This window comes from Larus michahellis, chromosome 2 (assembly GCF_964199755.1).
Source record: "Larus michahellis chromosome 2, bLarMic1.1, whole genome shotgun sequence".
NCBI classification, from domain to species: Eukaryota; Metazoa; Chordata; class Aves; order Charadriiformes; family Laridae; genus Larus; species Larus michahellis.
The window spans coordinates 67,264,661-67,284,644 of NC_133897.1; positions in this window are offsets into that span (position 1 = coordinate 67,264,661).

A 19,984-nucleotide genomic window follows, 5' to 3' on the forward strand; every position below is an offset into this window, starting at 1 on the left:
ATCAGCGGAAGCAGACAACGGCATGAGGTCGTTCCTCACCTCCCAGGCGCAGCTATGGAAACAGAAGCTGCGGCCACACTACTCACTGGGTTCCTCTCTAAGAGAGGGATTGAAACACCAGCGAAACTGTTGCTCAAACTGATTAAGCCGGGGCAGGAGATGGGGCAACAAGTAACAAAAGAAGAAGGGGCTATATTAAGACTTCTCCTGCATATCCTCTCTAAGAGAAGGGTGAAATATGATGAGCGTATGCTCCGAAGGTTGTTAACCTGGTGCAGAGAGAACGGATTCGCACCAGAGCCCCAGACAGCTTTTAAACCAGAACTATGGGAGGCTGTTGGGAAAAAACTGTGGGAAGTGATAAGTAATGGAGACAAAGAGGCATCACCGTTGGCGACGACATAGCGGTTGGTGTTATCGACCTTACAAGATATGAAGGCGGAGCGAGCCACAGCAGCCAGGGCTTTTGCAGCATTACAACCCACGGGAGGGGGATCGAACAGGCCAGGTCCGAAGGTCTGGGACGATCCCCTGCTGATCCCCTCTGCTCCACCTGAGGCCGAGGGAGGAGGCAGAATGTCAGCAGAGAAGGACAGAGACGGAGCTGTTGGCTCCTGACATTGCCCGCCTCACCCCCTCCCCTCCCCAGTCATCTCCCTGAGATAAAAGTGCTGGTTTTGTATGTCTGCTGTGGAAGTGTGTGTGGGCGCCAGCTTATACCTGCTGATCAGCATGTGTGCTACTGTTTGCTTTTTGTTGTGTGCAGTGTCGTTAGGTGACTCCACTTGAGCAGGTGTTCTGCCCGGTGTGGTACTGTTCTCGTATGCATCTAGGGCTGACGCTCCGTGAAGTGAAGTAGTTTGTGTATACACAATGTTTAGACGTAAGGCGAGCGCGTAAGGCGAGCGCGCCTCAGGTAGATACACCAGGATGGGCTGTAGAACCGATGGAAGTCCTGGAATATTGGGGGAGTTTTCACCAGCCGACACGTTTACACTCTCGGAAACGGCTCGCCCGTGCAGGGCGTATCGCTGGTTGTTTGTTGTTTGTCTATAAGGTCATGGTTGATTGGGAAAAGGAGTTGAGCCAAAGTCTATAGGATGCTCTGTAGGAAAATGAGAAACTTAAGGAAAAATGAGAAACTGAGCTCTTGTTGCAAAGGCAGACTTTTATGTCAGTCATAAGTGATGGAAAAAAAAAGAAAAGAAAAAAAGAAAAAGAAAAAAGAAAAAAGAAAAAAGAGAAAAAAGAAAAAAGAAAAAACAAAAAGAAAAAAAGGAGTAAAAAAAGAAAAGAAACCAACCAGGAACAATTAGATGGGAAATGTGCCACGTTCGCACAAAAGTATGCCATACGCATTACGAGAAAGCATCAGAAAAAGAGAAACAGGACACCTGATTCAAAGCAGTACCATAGAGAGATGTTTTTGGTTTTTTCCTATATGTGTATATGTTATTGCATGCCTTAGTAGATTGCTCTCTGCTATACCCTGCGAGACTAAAATGAACCCAGCAGAAGCGGTCTCTTGAGCAAGGGGGTGGAATATGGGAAAGCAACGGAAGATCACCGAGGAGGACTGTAAATACACTCAAGGGACTCGCACCTGGGTGCTGGAAAACACATATATCACACCAATTGTTATTCAGTCTCGGGTGCTGGCAAGAAAAACATTTGGATGACATAAGCCTGTAATGGACTCACAGACACCTTATCTAGCTGCTTGAGAACCTTGGCCTGTTGTGGAAGATCAAAGCACAGTACCAGCAAGAACAGGGAGGCCGCATGCGCTCTAGCTAACTAGGACTCTTTTGCTGCCAAGGATTCGTGATAACAAGGGCTCTCTTGCTGCCAAGGATAAGTTTAACAATGCTACTAGTACCGCTATTTCTGAGTTATTGCTAGATGTAGATAGTATTCGATATGCGATGTTGCAAAACAGAACTGCTACTGATTTTTTGCTTTCAGCTCACAGACATGGTTGTCAAGATTTTAAAGGACTGTATTGTATGAATCTAAGTGACCACTCCAAATCCATCCATGCCCAGTTGCAGGAACTGCTCCGACCGAACCAGCAACTTGTGGAGACCACTTTTGAAAATCTTTTTGCTGGATGGACTTGGGGGTGGGGTTGGTTGAAGCAAATTCTACTCATCGCCTGTGTGGAAGGAATTTGTCTGTTATGTTTAGTATGCTGTTTGCTGTTTTTAATAAGCATTATACGATCAGCTGTAGATGCCGCTTTGCATCGTACCCTTGTACGAGTTGTAGAATATGTTGCTCTAAAAACTATGTGTGTATCCATGAGAACCTGACCTTCACAGAAGAAGATAACAGGAAGGGATTACAACAATGGAGTCACGTATCAGGCAGCCGCTGTCAGCAGAGCTGGATCATGAGTTTGGTGAGACTTGCTGCATGTGCTGGCCACGCGTGCAGCGACTCTGGCCTGTACTTTTCTACTCAATCCAGTGCAGGAGAGTTTGGTGGGACTCGCTGCGTGTGCTGGCCATGCATGCAGCGACTCTAGCCTGTACTTCTCCACTCAATCCAGTGCAGGATATAAGGGGGCTGTCTCGGGTCAGAGAGGGCTAGAGAGACATGAGTGAGGGGGAGAGAGACATGAGCGCACTTTGAAGATACAGGGGATGCCCTGAAGCAGTGTCTGCCCCCGCCCCGCCCCCCCGCCATAAGTTCTATGTTCATTAACCCCAACAGCTCCGAAGGCATTACAGCATGTTGCAAGATAAGATATAGTCTACTACTGCTGCAAGACGCATTGAACACCTTCCTACAAGAATTTCAACTTTATGCCCTGATAGGACAGTGGGATGATGCACTCGCAAAGAGCCTGACTGCATTAGAGTGGGTATTTTTGCCACATGCCTTTTCAAAACCAGTAACTATGATGATTGAAATGTTACCGCGATTGTTTTTCCAGGGTCGTTTGTGCTGTCAGCAGCTTTCTGGAATGCATCCAAGCCACATACATGTCCCCACCAAAAAGGATGACCTTGACCCTTGGTTATCACAATTTGACATGTCGTTGCAAAAAGAAAAAATAGTCGTCCTTTACATGATCAGCTAAAAGCTCAAATACTAAAGATTCAAGACTTAATGAACCACAATGTATTTGAACTATTACAAAAGGATTTCTCGTGGGTAAATCCAAAGAAATTGGCTTTCTGGGCTAAACTTAGGAATCTGGGTATTTATTGCCTTAGCAGGGTTCTTTTTGATTCTGTTTTTAATTGTGTTTAGTCTATAACCCGCTAAGAGCGTCACAACAAGTAGAAGCACAAGTCATGGCGACCTTGTTAATAAATGGTCTGGTGTTAAACAAAAAAGGGGGAGATGTGGCAGATCTACGAGCAGAGGCCTGCATACGGCCAAAGATACAGTGAGCAGAGCAGAGAGTAACCACAGAGCCAAGAGAACAGTTCATACCTTCACTCCATCCTGTGACGACCATATAACATTTTCAAATCTCAGACAAAGAATAGGGCTAAGTATTCTTCCTTCGCTGGGAACAGCAACGGCATTAAATGCATTGAATAAGATAGGGTGTTGGGCAAGTAAACAGATAAACCTTACAACTGAAATCCTATCTAGCTTGCTTACTGATGCTGATAGCATTCGGCATGCTACGTTGCAAAATCGAGCGGCTATTGACTTTTTGCTGTTAGCTCAGGGTCATGGATGTGAAGATTTTGAAGGTATGTGTTGTATGAACGTTTCAGACCACTCATCATCCATTCATAAGCAGTTACGGGAGCTGAAGGATAACATGTCCAAATTAAAAGTGGTCAAAAATGGTTTCGATGATTGGTTAAGCTCATGGGGTGTATCGGGATGGTTATGAGACTTACTAAAGCAAGGGCTCATGCTATTGTTGGTTATATTATTATTGATTATGGTAGCCTCATGTGTTCTCCGCAAAGTGACTGACATGATTGAAAATGCCATGCATAAGGTCTGGCTGGCTCAAGAAGAAAAAGGGGGTATTGTAGGAATGTGTCTGAGAGAAAATGGTCACGTGAGCCAGCCTCCCTACTAGGAGAGATTAGATTAAGGGCAAAACAGGTGGTAGAAGATGGAATTAGTACATGGGAAAAACGGGAACTGAGAAGGTAGAAAACATGTTGTGCTAATGACTAAGTAATTTACTATGTGAATTCTTGTAACCAATCTGATCTGTGAATGAACTGCATGGACAGCGCGTGACCAGAGACTGTAAGCCAATCATATAGCTGCCGCTAGCGCGTGCTCTTATTACCTCTCTCTATACACTCTGTGAAAACTTGAATAAAGGGAGAACGATTATACTCCTATTAAGACTCCCTCGTTACTCCGGGTCCGTCTCCCACTCCAACAAGCCTCCACAATTTCCATACGTCTGGACATTGCTCCCACGCCTAAAGAGCCAGGAGGGAAAACTGTGGCTTCTTCTAAAGCTCTTTGGGAACCGCTTGCATGGCCCCAAACACCTTGGAGCTGCGGGCTTTCCTCCTGCCTTCAGCCTCAAATACACCCTTTCCCACTTGGCGCCGTGCCAGCCTATAAAATTTCCATATGTCTGGAGATTGCTCCCACTCACAAAGAGCCAGCAGGGAAAACTGAGTCTTGTTCTAAAGCTCTTTGGGAACTGCTTGCATGGCCCCACAGACCTTGTGGCTCCAGGTTTTCCTGCTGCCTTCAGCCTGAAAACCACACTTTCCCACTTGGCGCCGCACCAGCCTCTAGAATTTCCATATGTCTGGAGGTTGTTACCACACCCAAAGAGCCAGGAAAGACAACTGTGGCTTCTTCTAAAACTCTCTGGGAACCGGCTATATGGCCCCACAGACATTGGGGCTACGGGATTTCTTGTTGCCTTCAGCCTCAAAACCACCCTTTCCCACTTGGCGCCGCGCCAGACTCCAAAATTTCCATATGTCTGGACATTGCTCCCATGCCTAAAGAGCCAGGAGGGAAAACTGTGGCTTCTTCTAAACCTCTGTGGGAACCGCTTGCATTGCCCCAAATACATTTAGGTTACCTGCTTTCCTGGCGCATTCAGCATCAAAACCACCCTTTCCAACTTGGCGCTGCACCAGCCTCCAAAATTTCCATATCTCTGAACATTGCTCCCACGCCCTAAGAGACAGCAGGGAAAACTGTTTCTTTTTCGAAAGCTCTTTGGGAACCGCTTGCATGACCCCACAGAGCTTGGGGCTGCGGGCTTTCTTGTTGCCTTCAGCCTCAAAACCACCCTTTCCCACTTGGCGCCGCACCAGGCACAAAAATGGCCATATGTCTGGAGATTGGTCCCACGCCCAAAGAGCCAGCAGGGAAAACTATGCCTTGTTCTAAAGCTCTTTGGGAACCGCTTGCATGGCCCCACAGACACTAGTGATGCGGGCTTTCCTCCTGCCTTCAGCCTCAAAACCACCCTTTCCCGCTTGGCGCCGCAATATCCTCCAAAATTTCCATCTCTCTGGAGATTGCTGCCACGCCTAAAGAGCCAGCAGGGAAAACTGTGACTTGTTCTAAATCTCTTTTTCGGAACCGCTTGCATGGACCCACAGACCTTATGGCTGCGGGCTTTCTTGTTGCCTTCAGCCTAAAAACCACCCTTTCCCACTTCGCGTCACGCCAGACTCAAAAATCGCCATGTGTCTGGAGATTGCTTCCACGCCCAAAGATCCAGCAGGGAAAAAATGTGCCTTATTCTAAACCTCTTAGGGAACCGCTTGCATGGCCCCACAGACCTTGTGGCACAAGGCTTTCCTGTTGCCTTCAGCCTCAAAAAACCACGTTACCACTTGGCGCCGCGCCAGCCTCTGTAGGAATGTGTCTGAGAGAAAGTGGTCATGTGAGCCAGCCTCCCTACTAGGAGAGATTAGATTAAGGGCAAAACAGGTGGTAGAAGATGGAATTAGTACATGGGAAAAACGGGAACTGAGAAGGTAGAAAACATGTTGTGCTAATGACTAAGTAATTTACTATGTGAATTCTTGTAACCAATCTGATCTGTGAATGAACTGCATGGACAGCACGTGAACAGAGACTGTAAGCCAATCCTATAGCTGCCGCTAGCGCGTGCTCTTATTGCCTGTCTCTATATACTCTGTGAAAACTTGAATAAAGGGAGAACGATCATACTCGTATTGAGACTCCATCGTTACTCCGGGTCCGTCTCCTACTCCAACATCTGGTAGCAGAGGATGGTTCAGCGCGACTGAGTTCTCCGAGACTGCGGTAAGCAGCTAGAGGAGGGGAGTGGGAAACTTCGGCTGGGAGACGTGCTGCTTAGGCGCATCAGCGGAAGCAGACAACGGCATGAGGTCGTTCCTCACCTCCCAGGCGCAGCTATGGAAACAGAAGCTGCGGCCACACTACTCACTGGGTTCCTCTCTAAGAGAGGGATTGAAACACCAGCGAAACTGTTGCTCAAACTGATTAAGCCGGGGCAGGAGATGGGGCAACAAGTAACAAAAGAAGAAGGGGCTATATTAAGACTTCTCCTGCATATCCTCTCTAAGAGAAGGGTGAAATATGATGAGCGTATGCTCCGAAGGTTGTTAACCTGGTGCAGAGAGAACGGATTCGCACCAGAGCCCCAGACAGCTTTTAAACCAGAAATATGGGAGGCTGTTGGGAAAAAAATGTGGGAAGTGATAAGTAATGGAGACAAAGAGGCATCACCGTTGGTGACGACATAGCGGTTGGTGTTATCGACCTTACAAGATATGAAGGCGGAGCGAGCCACAGCAGCCAGGGCTTTTGCAGCGTTACAACCCACGGGAGGGGGATCGAACAGGCCAGGTCCGAAGGTCTGGGACGATCCCCTGCTGATCCCCTCTGCTCCACCTGAGGCCGAGGGAGGAGGCAGAATGTCAGCAGAGAAGGACAGAGCTGGAGCTGTTGGCTCCTGACATTGCCCGCCTCGCCCCCTCCCCTCCCCAGTCATCTCCCTGAGATAAAAGTGCTGGTTTTGTATGTCTGCTGTGTAAGTGTGTGTGGGCGCCAGCTTACACCTGCTGATCAGCATGTGTGCTACTGTTTGCTTTTTGTTGTGTGCAGTGTCGTTAGGTGACTCCACTTGAGCAGGTGTTCTGCCCGGTGTGGTGCTGTTCTCGTATGCATCTAGGGCTGACGCTCCGTGAAGTGAAGAAGTTTGTGTATACACAATGTTTAGACGTAAGGCGAGCGCGTAAGGCGAGCGCGCCTCAGGTAGATACACCAGGATGGGCTGTAGAACCGATGGAAGTCCTGGAATATTGGGGGAGTTTTCACCAGCCGACACGTTTACACTCTCGGAAACGGCTTGCCCGTGCAGGGCGTATCGCTGGTTGTTTGTTGTTTGTCTATAAGGTCATGGTTGATTGGGAAAAGGAGTTGAGCCAAAGTCTATAGGATGCTCTGTAGGAAAATGAGAAACTTAAGGAAAAATGAGAAACTGAGCTCTTGTTGCAAAGGCAGACTTTTATGTCAGTCATAAGTGATGGAAAAAAAAAGAAAAGAAAAAAAGAAAAAGAAAAAAGAAAAAAGAAAAAAAAAGAAAAAAGAAAAAACAAAAAGAAAAAAAAGGAGAGAAAAAAAGAAAAGAAACCAACCAGGAACAATTAGATGGGAAATGTGCCACGTTCGCACAAAAGTATGCCATACGCATTACGAGAAAGCATCAGAAAAAGAGAAACAGGACACCTGATTCAAAGCAGTACCATAGAGATATGTTTTTGGTTTTTTCCTATATGTGTATATGTCATTGCATGCCTTAGTATATTGCTCTCCGTTATACCCTGCGAGACTAAAATGAACCCAGCAGAAGCGGTCTCTTGAGCAAGGGGGTGGAATATGGGAAAGCAACGGAAGATCACCGAGGAGGACTGTAAATACACTCAAGGGACTCGCACCTGGGTGCTGGAAAACACATATATCACACCAATTGTTATTCAGTCTCGGGTGCTGGCAAGAAAAACATTTGGATGACATAAGCCTGTAATGGACTCACAGACACCTTATCTAGCTGCTTGAGAACCTTGGCCTGTTGTGGAAGATCAAAGCACAGTACCAGCAAGAACAGGGAGGCCGCATGCGCTCTAGCTAACTAGGACTCTTTTGCTGCCAAGGATTCGTGATAACAAGGGCTCTCTTGCTGCCAAGGATAAGTTTAACAATGCTACTAGTACCGCTATTTCTGAGTTATTGCTAGATGTAGATAGTATTCGATATGCGATGTTGCAAAACAGAACTGCTACTGATTTTTTGCTTTCAGCTCACAGACATGGTTGTCAAGATTTTAAAGGACTGTATTGTATGAATCTAAGTGACCACTCCAAATCCATCCATGCCCAGTTGCAGGAACTGCTCCGACCGAACCAGCAACTTGTGGAGACCACTTTTGAAAATCTTTTTGCTGGATGGACTTGGGGGTGGGGTTGGTTGAAGCAAATTCTACTCATCGCCTGTGTGGAAGGAATTTGTCTGTTATGTTTAGTATGCTGTTTGCTGTTTTTAATAAGCATTATACGATCAGCTGTAGATGCCGCTTTGCATCGTACCCTTGTACGAGTTGTAGAATATGTTGCTCTAAAAACTATGTGTGTATCCATGAGAACCTGACCTTCACAGAAGAAGATAACAGGAAGGGATTACAACAATGGAGTCACGTATCAGGCAGCCGCTGTCAGCAGAGCTGGATCATGAGTTTGGTGAGACTTGCTGCATGTGCTGGCCACGCGTGCAGCGACTCTGGCCTGTACTTTTCTACTCAATCCAGTGCAGGAGAGTTTGGTGGGACTCGCTGCGTGTGCTGGCCATGCATGCAGCGACTCTAGCCTGTACTTCTCCACTCAATCCAGTGCAGGATATAAGGGGGCTGTCTCGGGTCAGAGAGGGCTAGAGAGACATGAGTGAGGGGGAGAGAGACATGAGCGCACTTTGAAGATACAGGGGATGCCCTGAAGCAGTGTCTGCCCCCGCCCCGCCCCCCCGCCATAAGTTCTATGTTCATTAACCCCAACAGCTCCGAAGGCATTACAGCATGTTGCAAGATAAGATATAGTCTACTACTGCTGCAAGACGCATTGAACACCTTCCTACAAGAATTTCAACTTTATGCCCTGATAGGACAGTGGGATGATGCACTCGCAAAGAGCCTGACTGCATTAGAGTGGGTATTTTTGCCACATGCCTTTTCAAAACCAGTAACTATGATGATTGAAATGTTACCGCGATTGTTTTTCCAGGGTCGTTTGTGCTGTCAGCAGCTTTCTGGAATGCATCCAAGCCACATACATGTCCCCACCAAAAAGGATGACCTTGACCCTTGGTTATCACAATTTGACATGTCGTTGCAAAAAGAAAAAATAGTCGTCCTTTACATGATCAGCTAAAAGCTCAAATACTAAAGATTCAAGACTTAATGAACCACAATGTATTTGAACTATTACAAAAGGATTTCTCGTGGGTAAATCCAAAGAAATTGGCTTTCTGGGCTAAACTTAGGAATCTGGGTATTTATTGCCTTAGCAGGGTTCTTTTTGATTCTGTTTTTAATTGTGTTTAGTCTATAACCCGCTAAGAGCGTCACAACAAGTAGAAGCACAAGTCATGGCGACCTTGTTAATAAATGGTCTGGTGTTAAACAAAAAAGGGGGAGATGTGGCAGATCTACGAGCAGAGGCCTGCATACGGCCAAAGATACAGTGAGCAGAGCAGAGAGTAACCACAGAGCCAAGAGAACAGTTCATACCTTCACTCCATCCTGTGACGACCATATAACATTTTCAAATCTCAGACAAAGAATAGGGCTAAGTATTCTTCCTTCGCTGGGAACAGCAACGGCATTAAATGCATTGAATAAGATAGGGTGTTGGGCAAGTAAACAGATAAACCTTACAACTGAAATCCTATCTAGCTTGCTTACTGATGCTGATAGCATTCGGCATGCTACGTTGCAAAATCGAGCGGCTATTGACTTTTTGCTGTTAGCTCAGGGTCATGGATGTGAAGATTTTGAAGGTATGTGTTGTATGAACGTTTCAGACCACTCATCATCCATTCATAAGCAGTTACGGGAGCTGAAGGATAACATGTCCAAATTAAAAGTGGTCAAAAATGGTTTCGATGATTGGTTAAGCTCATGGGGTGTATCGGGATGGTTATGAGACTTACTAAAGCAAGGGCTCATGCTATTGTTGGTTATATTATTATTGATTATGGTAGCCTCATGTGTTCTCCGCAAAGTGACTGACATGATTGAAAATGCCATGCATAAGGTCTGGCTGGCTCAAGAAGAAAAAGGGGGTATTGTAGGAATGTGTCTGAGAGAAAATGGTCACGTGAGCCAGCCTCCCTACTAGGAGAGATTAGATTAAGGGCAAAACAGGTGGTAGAAGATGGAATTAGTACATGGGAAAAACGGGAACTGAGAAGGTAGAAAACATGTTGTGCTAATGACTAAGTAATTTACTATGTGAATTCTTGTAACCAATCTGATCTGTGAATGAACTGCATGGACAGCGCGTGACCAGAGACTGTAAGCCAATCATATAGCTGCCGCTAGCGCGTGCTCTTATTACCTCTCTCTATACACTCTGTGAAAACTTGAATAAAGGGAGAACGATTATACTCCTATTAAGACTCCCTCGTTACTCCGGGTCCGTCTCCCACTCCAACAAGCCTCCACAATTTCCATACGTCTGGACATTGCTCCCACGCCTAAAGAGCCAGGAGGGAAAACTGTGGCTTCTTCTAAAGCTCTTTGGGAACCGCTTGCATGGCCCCAAACACCTTGGAGCTGCGGGCTTTCCTCCTGCCTTCAGCCTCAAATACACCCTTTCCCACTTGGCGCCGTGCCAGCCTATAAAATTTCCATATGTCTGGAGATTGCTCCCACTCACAAAGAGCCAGCAGGGAAAACTGAGTCTTGTTCTAAAGCTCTTTGGGAACTGCTTGCATGGCCCCACAGACCTTGTGGCTCCAGGTTTTCCTGCTGCCTTCAGCCTGAAAACCACACTTTCCCACTTGGCGCCGCACCAGCCTCTAGAATTTCCATATGTCTGGAGGTTGTTACCACACCCAAAGAGCCAGGAAAGACAACTGTGGCTTCTTCTAAAACTCTCTGGGAACCGGCTATATGGCCCCACAGACATTGGGGCTACGGGATTTCTTGTTGCCTTCAGCCTCAAAACCACCCTTTCCCACTTGGCGCCGCGCCAGACTCCAAAATTTCCATATGTCTGGACATTGCTCAAACGCCTAAAGAGCCAGGAGGTGAAATTCTGTGTTGTTCTACAGCTCTTTGGGAACCGCTTGCATGGCCCCAGAGACTATGGGGCTGCGGGCTTTCCTGCTGCCTTCAGCCTCAAAACCACCCTCTCCCACTTGGCGCCACGCCAGACTCCAAAATTTCCATATGTCTGGACATTGCTCCCATGCCTAAAGAGCCAGGAGGGAAAACTGTGGCTTCTTCTAAACCTCTGTGGGAACCGCTTGCATTGCCCCAAATACATTTAGGTTACCTGCTTTCCTGGCGCATTCAGCATCAAAACCACCCTTTCCAACTTGGCGCTGCACCAGCCTCCAAAATTTCCATATCTCTGAACATTGCTCCCACGCCCTAAGAGACAGCAGGGAAAACTGTTTCTTTTTCGAAAGCTCTTTGGGAACCGCTTGCATGACCCCACAGAGCTTGGGGCTGCGGGCTTTCTTGTTGCCTTCAGCCTCAAAACCACCCTTTCCCACTTGGCGCCGCACCAGGCACAAAAATGGCCATATGTCTGGAGATTGGTCCCACGCCCAAAGAGCCAGCAGGGAAAACTATGCCTTGTTCTAAAGCTCTTTGGGAACCGCTTGCATGGCCCCACAGACACTAGTGATGCGGGCTTTCCTCCTGCCTTCAGCCTCAAAACCACCCTTTCCCGCTTGGCGCCGCAATATCCTCCAAAATTTCCATCTCTCTGGAGATTGCTGCCACGCCTAAAGAGCCAGCAGGGAAAACTGTGACTTGTTCTAAATCTCTTTTTCGGAACCGCTTGCATGGACCCACAGACCTTATGGCTGCGGGCTTTCTTGTTGCCTTCAGCCTAAAAACCACCCTTTCCCACTTCGCGTCACGCCAGACTCAAAAATCGCCATGTGTCTGGAGATTGCTTCCACGCCCAAAGATCCAGCAGGGAAAAAATGTGCCTTATTCTAAACCTCTTAGGGAACCGCTTGCATGGCCCCACAGACCTTGTGGCACAAGGCTTTCCTGTTGCCTTCAGCCTCAAAAAACCACGTTACCACTTGGCGCCGCGCCAGCCTCTGTAGGAATGTGTCTGAGAGAAAGTGGTCATGTGAGCCAGCCTCCCTACTAGGAGAGATTAGATTAAGGGCAAAACAGGTGGTAGAAGATGGAATTAGTACATGGGAAAAACGGGAACTGAGAAGGTAGAAAACATGTTGTGCTAATGACGAAGTAATTTACTATGTGAATTCTTGTAACCAATCTGATCTGTGAATGAACTGCATGGACAGCACGTGAACAGAGACTGTAAGCCAATCCTATAGCTGCCGCTAGCGCGTGCTCTTATTGCCTGTCTCTATATACTCTGTGAAAACTTGAATAAAGGGAGAACGATCATACTCGTATTGAGACTCCATCGTTACTCCGGGTCCGTCTCCTACTCCAACATCTGGTAGCAGAGGATGGTTCAGCGCGACTGAGTTCTCCGAGACTGCGGTAAGCAGCTAGAGGAGGGGAGTGGGAAACTTCGGCTGGGAGACGTGCTGCTTAGGCGCATCAGCGGAAGCAGACAACGGCATGAGGTCGTTCCTCACCTCCCAGGCGCAGCTATGGAAACAGAAGCTGCGGCCACACTACTCACTGGGTTCCTCTCTAAGAGAGGGATTGAAACACCAGCGAAACTGTTGCTCAAACTGATTAAGCCGGGGCAGGAGATGGGGCAACAAGTAACAAAAGAAGAAGGGGCTATATTAAGACTTCTCCTGCATATCCTCTCTAAGAGAAGGGTGAAATATGATGAGCGTATGCTCCGAAGGTTGTTAACCTGGTGCAGAGAGAACGGATTCGCACCAGAGCCCCAGACAGCTTTTAAACCAGAAATATGGGAGGCTGTTGGGAAAAAAATGTGGGAAGTGATAAGTAATGGAGACAAAGAGGCATCACCGTTGGTGACGACATAGCGGTTGGTGTTATCGACCTTACAAGATATGAAGGCGGAGCGAGCCACAGCAGCCAGGGCTTTTGCAGCGTTACAACCCACGGGAGGGGGATCGAACAGGCCAGGTCCGAAGGTCTGGGACGATCCCCTGCTGATCCCCTCTGCTCCACCTGAGGCCGAGGGAGGAGGCAGAATGTCAGCAGAGAAGGACAGAGCCGGAGCTGTTGGCTCCTGACATTGCCCGCCTCGCCCCCTCCCCTCCCCAGTCATCTCCCTGAGATAAAAGTGCTGGTTTTGTATGTCTGCTGTGTAAGTGTGTGTGGGCGCCAGCTTATACCTGCTGATCAGCATGTGTGCTACTGTTTGCTTTTTGTTGTGTGCAGTGTCGTTAGGTGACTCCACTTGAGCAGGTGTTCTGCCCGGTGTGGTGCTGTTCTCGTATGCATCTAGGGCTGACGCTCCGTGAAGTGAAGAAGTTTGTGTATACACAATGTTTAGACGTAAGGCGAGCGCGTAAGGCGAGCGCGCCTCAGGTAGATACACCAGGATGGGCTGTAGAACCGATGGAAGTCCTGGAATATTGGGGGAGTTTTCACCAGCCGACACGTTTACACTCTCGGAAACGGCTCGCCCGTGCAGGGCGTATCGCTGGTTGTTTGTTGTTTGTCTATAAGGTCATGGTTGATTGGGAAAAGGAGTTGAGCCAAAGTCTATAGGATGCTCTGTAGGAAAATGAGAAACTTAAGGAAAAATGAGAAACTGAGCTCTTGTTGCAAAGGCAGACTTTTATGTCAGTCATAAGTGATGGAAAAAAAAAGAAAAGAAAAAAAGAAAAAGAAAAAAGAAAAAAGAAAAAAAAAGAAAAAAGAAAAAACAAAAAGAAAAAAAAGGAGAGAAAAAAAGAAAAGAAACCAACCAGGAACAATTAGATGGGAAATGTGCCACGTTCGCACAAAAGTATGCCATACGCATTACGAGAAAGCATCAGAAAAAGAGAAACAGGACACCTGATTCAAAGCAGTACCATAGAGATATGTTTTTGGTTTTTTCCTATATGTGTATATGTCATTGCATGCCTTAGTATATTGCTCTCCGTTATACCCTGCGAGACTAAAATGAACCCAGCAGAAGCGGTCTCTTGAGCAAGGGGGTGGAATATGGGAAAGCAACGGAAGATCACCGAGGAGGACTGTAAATACACTCAAGGGACTCGCACCTGGGTGCTGGAAAACACATATATCACACCAATTGTTATTCAGTCTCGGGTGCTGGCAAGAAAAACATTTGGATGACATAAGCCTGTAATGGACTCACAGACACCTTATCTAGCTGCTTGAGAACCTTGGCCTGTTGTGGAAGATCAAAGCACAGTACCAGCAAGAACAGGGAGGCCGCATGCGCTCTAGCTAACTAGGACTCTTTTGCTGCCAAGGATTCGTGATAACAAGGGCTCTCTTGCTGCCAAGGATAAGTTTAACAATGCTACTAGTACCGCTATTTCTGAGTTATTGCTAGATGTAGATAGTATTCGATATGCGATGTTGCAAAACAGAACTGCTACTGATTTTTTGCTTTCAGCTCACAGACATGGTTGTCAAGATTTTAAAGGACTGTATTGTATGAATCTAAGTGACCACTCCAAATCCATCCATGCCCAGTTGCAGGAACTGCTCCGACCGAACCAGCAACTTGTGGAGACCACTTTTGAAAATCTTTTTGCTGGATGGACTTGGGGGTGGGGTTGGTTGAAGCAAATTCTACTCATCGCCTGTGTGGAAGGAATTTGTCTGTTATGTTTAGTATGCTGTTTGCTGTTTTTAATAAGCATTATACGATCAGCTGTAGATGCCGCTTTGCATCGTACCCTTGTACGAGTTGTAGAATATGTTGCTCTAAAAACTATGTGTGTATCCATGAGAACCTGACCTTCACAGAAGAAGATAACAGGAAGGGATTACAACAATGGAGTCACGTATCAGGCAGCCGCTGTCAGCAGAGCTGGATCATGAGTTTGGTGAGACTTGCTGCATGTGCTGGCCACGCGTGCAGCGACTCTGGCCTGTACTTTTCTACTCAATCCAGTGCAGGAGAGTTTGGTGGGACTCGCTGCGTGCGCTGGCCATGCATGCAGCGACTCTAGCCTGTACTTCTCCACTCAATCCAGTGCAGGATATAAGGGGGCTGTCTCGGGTCAGAGAGGGCTAGAGAGACATGAGTGAGGGGGAGAGAGACATGAGCGCACTTTGAAGATACAGGGGATGCCCTGAAGCAGTGTCTGCCCCCGCCCCGCCCCCCCGCCATAAGTTCTATGTTCATTAACCCCAACAGCTCCGAAGGCATTACAGCATGTTGCAAGATAAGATATAGTCTACTACTGCTGCAAGACGCATTGAACACCTTCCTACAAGAATTTCAACTTTATGCCCTGATAGGACAGTGGGATGATGCACTCGCAAAGAGCCTGACTGCATTAGAGTGGGTATTTTTGCCACATGCCTTTTCAAAACCAGTAACTATGATGATTGAAATGTTACCGCGATTGTTTTTCCAGGGTCGTTTGTGCTGTCAGCAGCTTTCTGGAATGCATCCAAGCCACATACATGTCCCCATCAAAAAGGATGACCTTGACCCTTGGTTATCACAATTTGACATGTCGTTGCAAAAAGAAAAAATAGTCGTCCTTTACATGATCAGCTAAAAGCTCAAATACTAAAGATTCAAGACTTAATGAACCACAATGTATTTGAACTATTACAAAAGGATTTCTCGTGGGTAAATCCAAAGAAATTGGCTTTCTGGGCTAAATTTAGCAATCTGGGTATTTATTGCCTTAGCAGGGTTCTTTTTGATTCTGTTTTTAATTGTGTTTAGTCTATAACCCGCTAAGAGCGTCACAACAAGTAGAAGCACAAGTCATGGCGACCTTGTTAATAAATGGTCTGGCGTTAAACAAAAAAGGGGGAGATGTGGCAGATCTACGAGCAGAGGCCTGCATACGGCCAAAGATACAGTGAGCAGAGCAGAGAGTAACCACAGAGCCAAGAGAACAGTTCATACCTTCACTCCATCCTGTGACGACCATATAACATTTTCAAATCTCAGACAAAGAATAGGGCTAAGTATTCTTCCTTCACTAGGAACAGCAACGGCATTAAATGCATTGAATAAGATAGGGTGTTGGGCAAGTAAACAGATAAACCTTACAACTGAAATCCTATCTAGCTTGCTTACTGATGCTGATAGCATTCGGCATGCTACGTTGCAAAATCGAGCGGCTATTGACTTTTTGCTGTTAGCTCAGGGTCATGGATGTGAAGATTTTGAAGGTATGTGTTGTATGAACGTTTCAGACCACTCATCATCCATTCATAAGCAGTTACGGGAGCTGAAGGATAACATGTCCAAATTAAAAGTGGTCAAAAATGGTTTCGATGATTGGTTAAGCTCATGGGGTGTATCGGGATGGTTATGAGACTTACTAAAGCAAGGGCTCATGCTATTGTTGGTTATATTATTATTGATTATGGTAGCCTCATGTGTTCTCCGCAAAGTGACTGACATGATTGAAAATGCCATGCATAAGGTCTGGCTGGCTCAAGAAGAAAAAGGGGGTATTGTAGGAATGTGTCTGAGAGAAAATGGTCACGTGAGCCAGCCTCCCTACTAGGAGAGATTAGATTAAGGGCAAAACAGGTGGTAGAAGATGGAATTAGTACATGGGAAAAACGGGAACTGAGAAGGTAGAAAACATGTTGTGCTAATGACTAAGTTATTTACTATGTGAATTCTTGTAACCAATCTGATCTGTGAATGAACTGCATGGACAGCGCGTGAACAGAGACTGTAAGCCAATCATATAGCTGCCGCTAGCGCGTGCTCTTATTACCTCTCTCTATACACTCTGTGAAAACTTGAATAAAGGGAGAACGATTATACTCCTATTAAGACTCCATCGTTACTCCGGGTCCGTCTCCCACTCCAACAAGCCTCCACAATTTCCATACGTCTGGACATTGCTCCCACGCCTAAAGAGCCAGGAGGGAAAACTGTGGCTTCTTCTAAAGCTCTTTGGGAACCGCTTGCATGGCCCCAAACACCTTGGGGCTGCGGGCTTTCCTCCTGCCTTCAGCCTCAAATACACCCTTTCCCACTTGGCGCCGTGCCAGCCTATAAAATTTCCATATGTCTGGAGATTGCTCCCACTCACAAAGAGCCAGCAGGGAAAACTGAGTCTTGTTCTAAAGCTCTTTGGGAACTGCTTGCATGGCCCCACAGACCTTGTGGCTCCAGGTTTTCCTGCTGCCTTCAGCCTGAAAACCACACTTTCCCACTTGGCGCCGCACCAGGCTCTAGAATTTCCATATGTCTGGAGGTTGTTACCACACCCAAAGAGCCAGGAAAGACAACTGTGGCTTCTTCTAAAACTCTCTGGGAACCGGCTATATGGCCCCACAGACATTGGGGCTACGGGATTTCTTGTTGCCTTCAGCCTCAAAACCACCCTCTCCCACTTGGCGCCGCGCCAGACTCCAAAATTTCCATATGTCTGGACATTGCTCCCATGCCTAAAGAGCCAGGAGGGAAAACTGTGGCTTCTTCTAAACCTCTGTGGGAACCGCTTGCATTGCCACAAATACATTTAGGTTACCTGCTTTCCTGGCGCATTCAGCATCAAAACCACCCTTTCCAACTTGGCGCCGCACCAGCCTCCAAAATTTCCATATCTCTGAACATTGCTCCCACGCCCTAAGAGACAGCAGGGAAAAGTCTTTCTTTTTCGAAAGCTCTTTGGGAACCGCTTGCATGACCCCACAGAGCTTGGGGCTGCGGGCTTTCTTGTTGCCTTCAGCCTCAAAGCCACCCTTTCCCACTTGGCGCCGCACCAGGCACAAAAATGGCCATATGTCTGGAAATTGGTCCCACGCCCAAAGAGCCAGCAGGGAAAACTATGCCTTGTTCTAAAGCTCTTTGGGAACCGCTTGCATGGCCCCACAGACACTAGTGATGCGGGCTTTCCTGCTGCCTTCAGCCTCAAAACCACCCTTTCCCGCTTGGCGCCGCAATATCCTCCAAAATTTCCATCTCTCTGGAGATTGCTGCCACGCCTAAAGAGCCAGCAGGGAAAACTGTGACTTGTTCTAAATCTCTTTTTCGGAACCGCTTGCATGGACCCACAGACCTTATGGCTGCGGGCTTTCTTGTTGCCTTCAGCCTAAAAACCACCCTTTCCCACTTCGCGTCACGCCAGACTCAAAAATCGCCATGTGTCTGGAGATTGCTTCCACGCCCAAAGATCCAGCAGGGAAAAATGTGCCTTATTCTAAACCTCTTAGGGAACCGCTTGCATGGCCCCACAGACCTTGTGGCACAAGGCTTTCCTGTTGCCTTCAGCCTCAAAAAACCACGTTACCACTTGGCGCCGCGCCAGCCTCTGTAGGAATGTGTCTGAGAGAAAGTGGTCATGTGAGCCAGCCTCCCTACTAGGAGAGATTAGATTAAGGGCAAAACAGGTGGTAGAAGATGGAATTAGTACATGGGAAAAACGGGAACTGAGAAGGTAGAAAACATGTTGTGCTAATGACTAAGTAATTTACTATGTGAATTCTTGTAACCAATCTGATCTGTGAATGAACTGCATGGACAGCACGTGAACAGAGACTGTAAGCCAATCATATAGCTGCCGCTAGCGCGTGCTCTTATTGCCTGTCTCTATATACTCTGTGAAAACTTGAATAAAGGGAGAACGATCATACTCATATTGAGACTCCATCGTTACTCCGGGTCCGTCTCCTACTCCAACATCTGGTAGCAGAGGATGGTTCAGCGCGACTGAGTTCTCCGAGACTGCGGTAAGCAGCTAGAGGAGGGGAGTGGGAAACTTCGGCTGGGAGACGTGCTGCTTAGGCGCATCAGCGGAAGCAGACAACGGCATGAGGTCGTTCCTCACCTCCCAGGCGCAGCTATGGAAACAGAAGCTGCGGCCACACTACTCACTGGGTTCCTCTCTAAGAGAGGGATTGAAACACCAGCGAAACTGTTGCTCAAACTGATTAAGCCGGGGCAGGAGATGGGGCAACAAGTACCAAAAGAAGAAGGGGCTATATTAAGACTTCTCCTGCATATCCTCTCTAAGAGAAGGGTGAAATATGATGAGCGTATGCTCCGAAGGTTGTTAACCTGGTGCAGAGAGAACGGATTCGCACCAGAGCCCCAGACAGCTTTTAAACCAGAAATATGGGAGGCTGTTGGGAAAAAACTGTGGGAAGTGATAAGTAATGGAGACAAAGAGGCATCACCGTTGGCGATGACCTAGCGGCTGGTGTTATCGACCTTACAAGATATGAAGGCGGAGCGAGCCACAGCAGCCAGGGCTTTTGCAGCATTACAACCCACGGGAGGGGGATCGAACAGGCCAGGTCCGAAGGTCTGGGACGATCCCCTGCTGATCCCCTCTGCTCCACCTGAGGCCGAGGGAGGAGGCAGAATGTCAGCAGAGAAGGACAGAGCCGGAGCTGTTGGCTCCTGACATTGCCCGCCTCGCCCCCTCCCCTCCCCAGTCATCTCCCTGAGATAAAAGTGCTGGTTTTGTATGTCTGCTGTGGAAGTGTGTGTGGGCGCCAGCTTACACCTGCTGATCAGCATGTGTGCTACTGTTTGCTTTTTGTTGTGTGCAGTGTCGTTAGGTGACTCCACTTGAGCAGGTGTTCTGCCCGGTGTGGTACTGTTCTCGTATGCATCTAGGGCTGACGCTCCGTGAAGTGAAGAAGTTTGTGTATACACAATGTTTAGACGTAAGGCGAGCGCGTAAGGCGAGTGCGCCTCAGGTAGATACA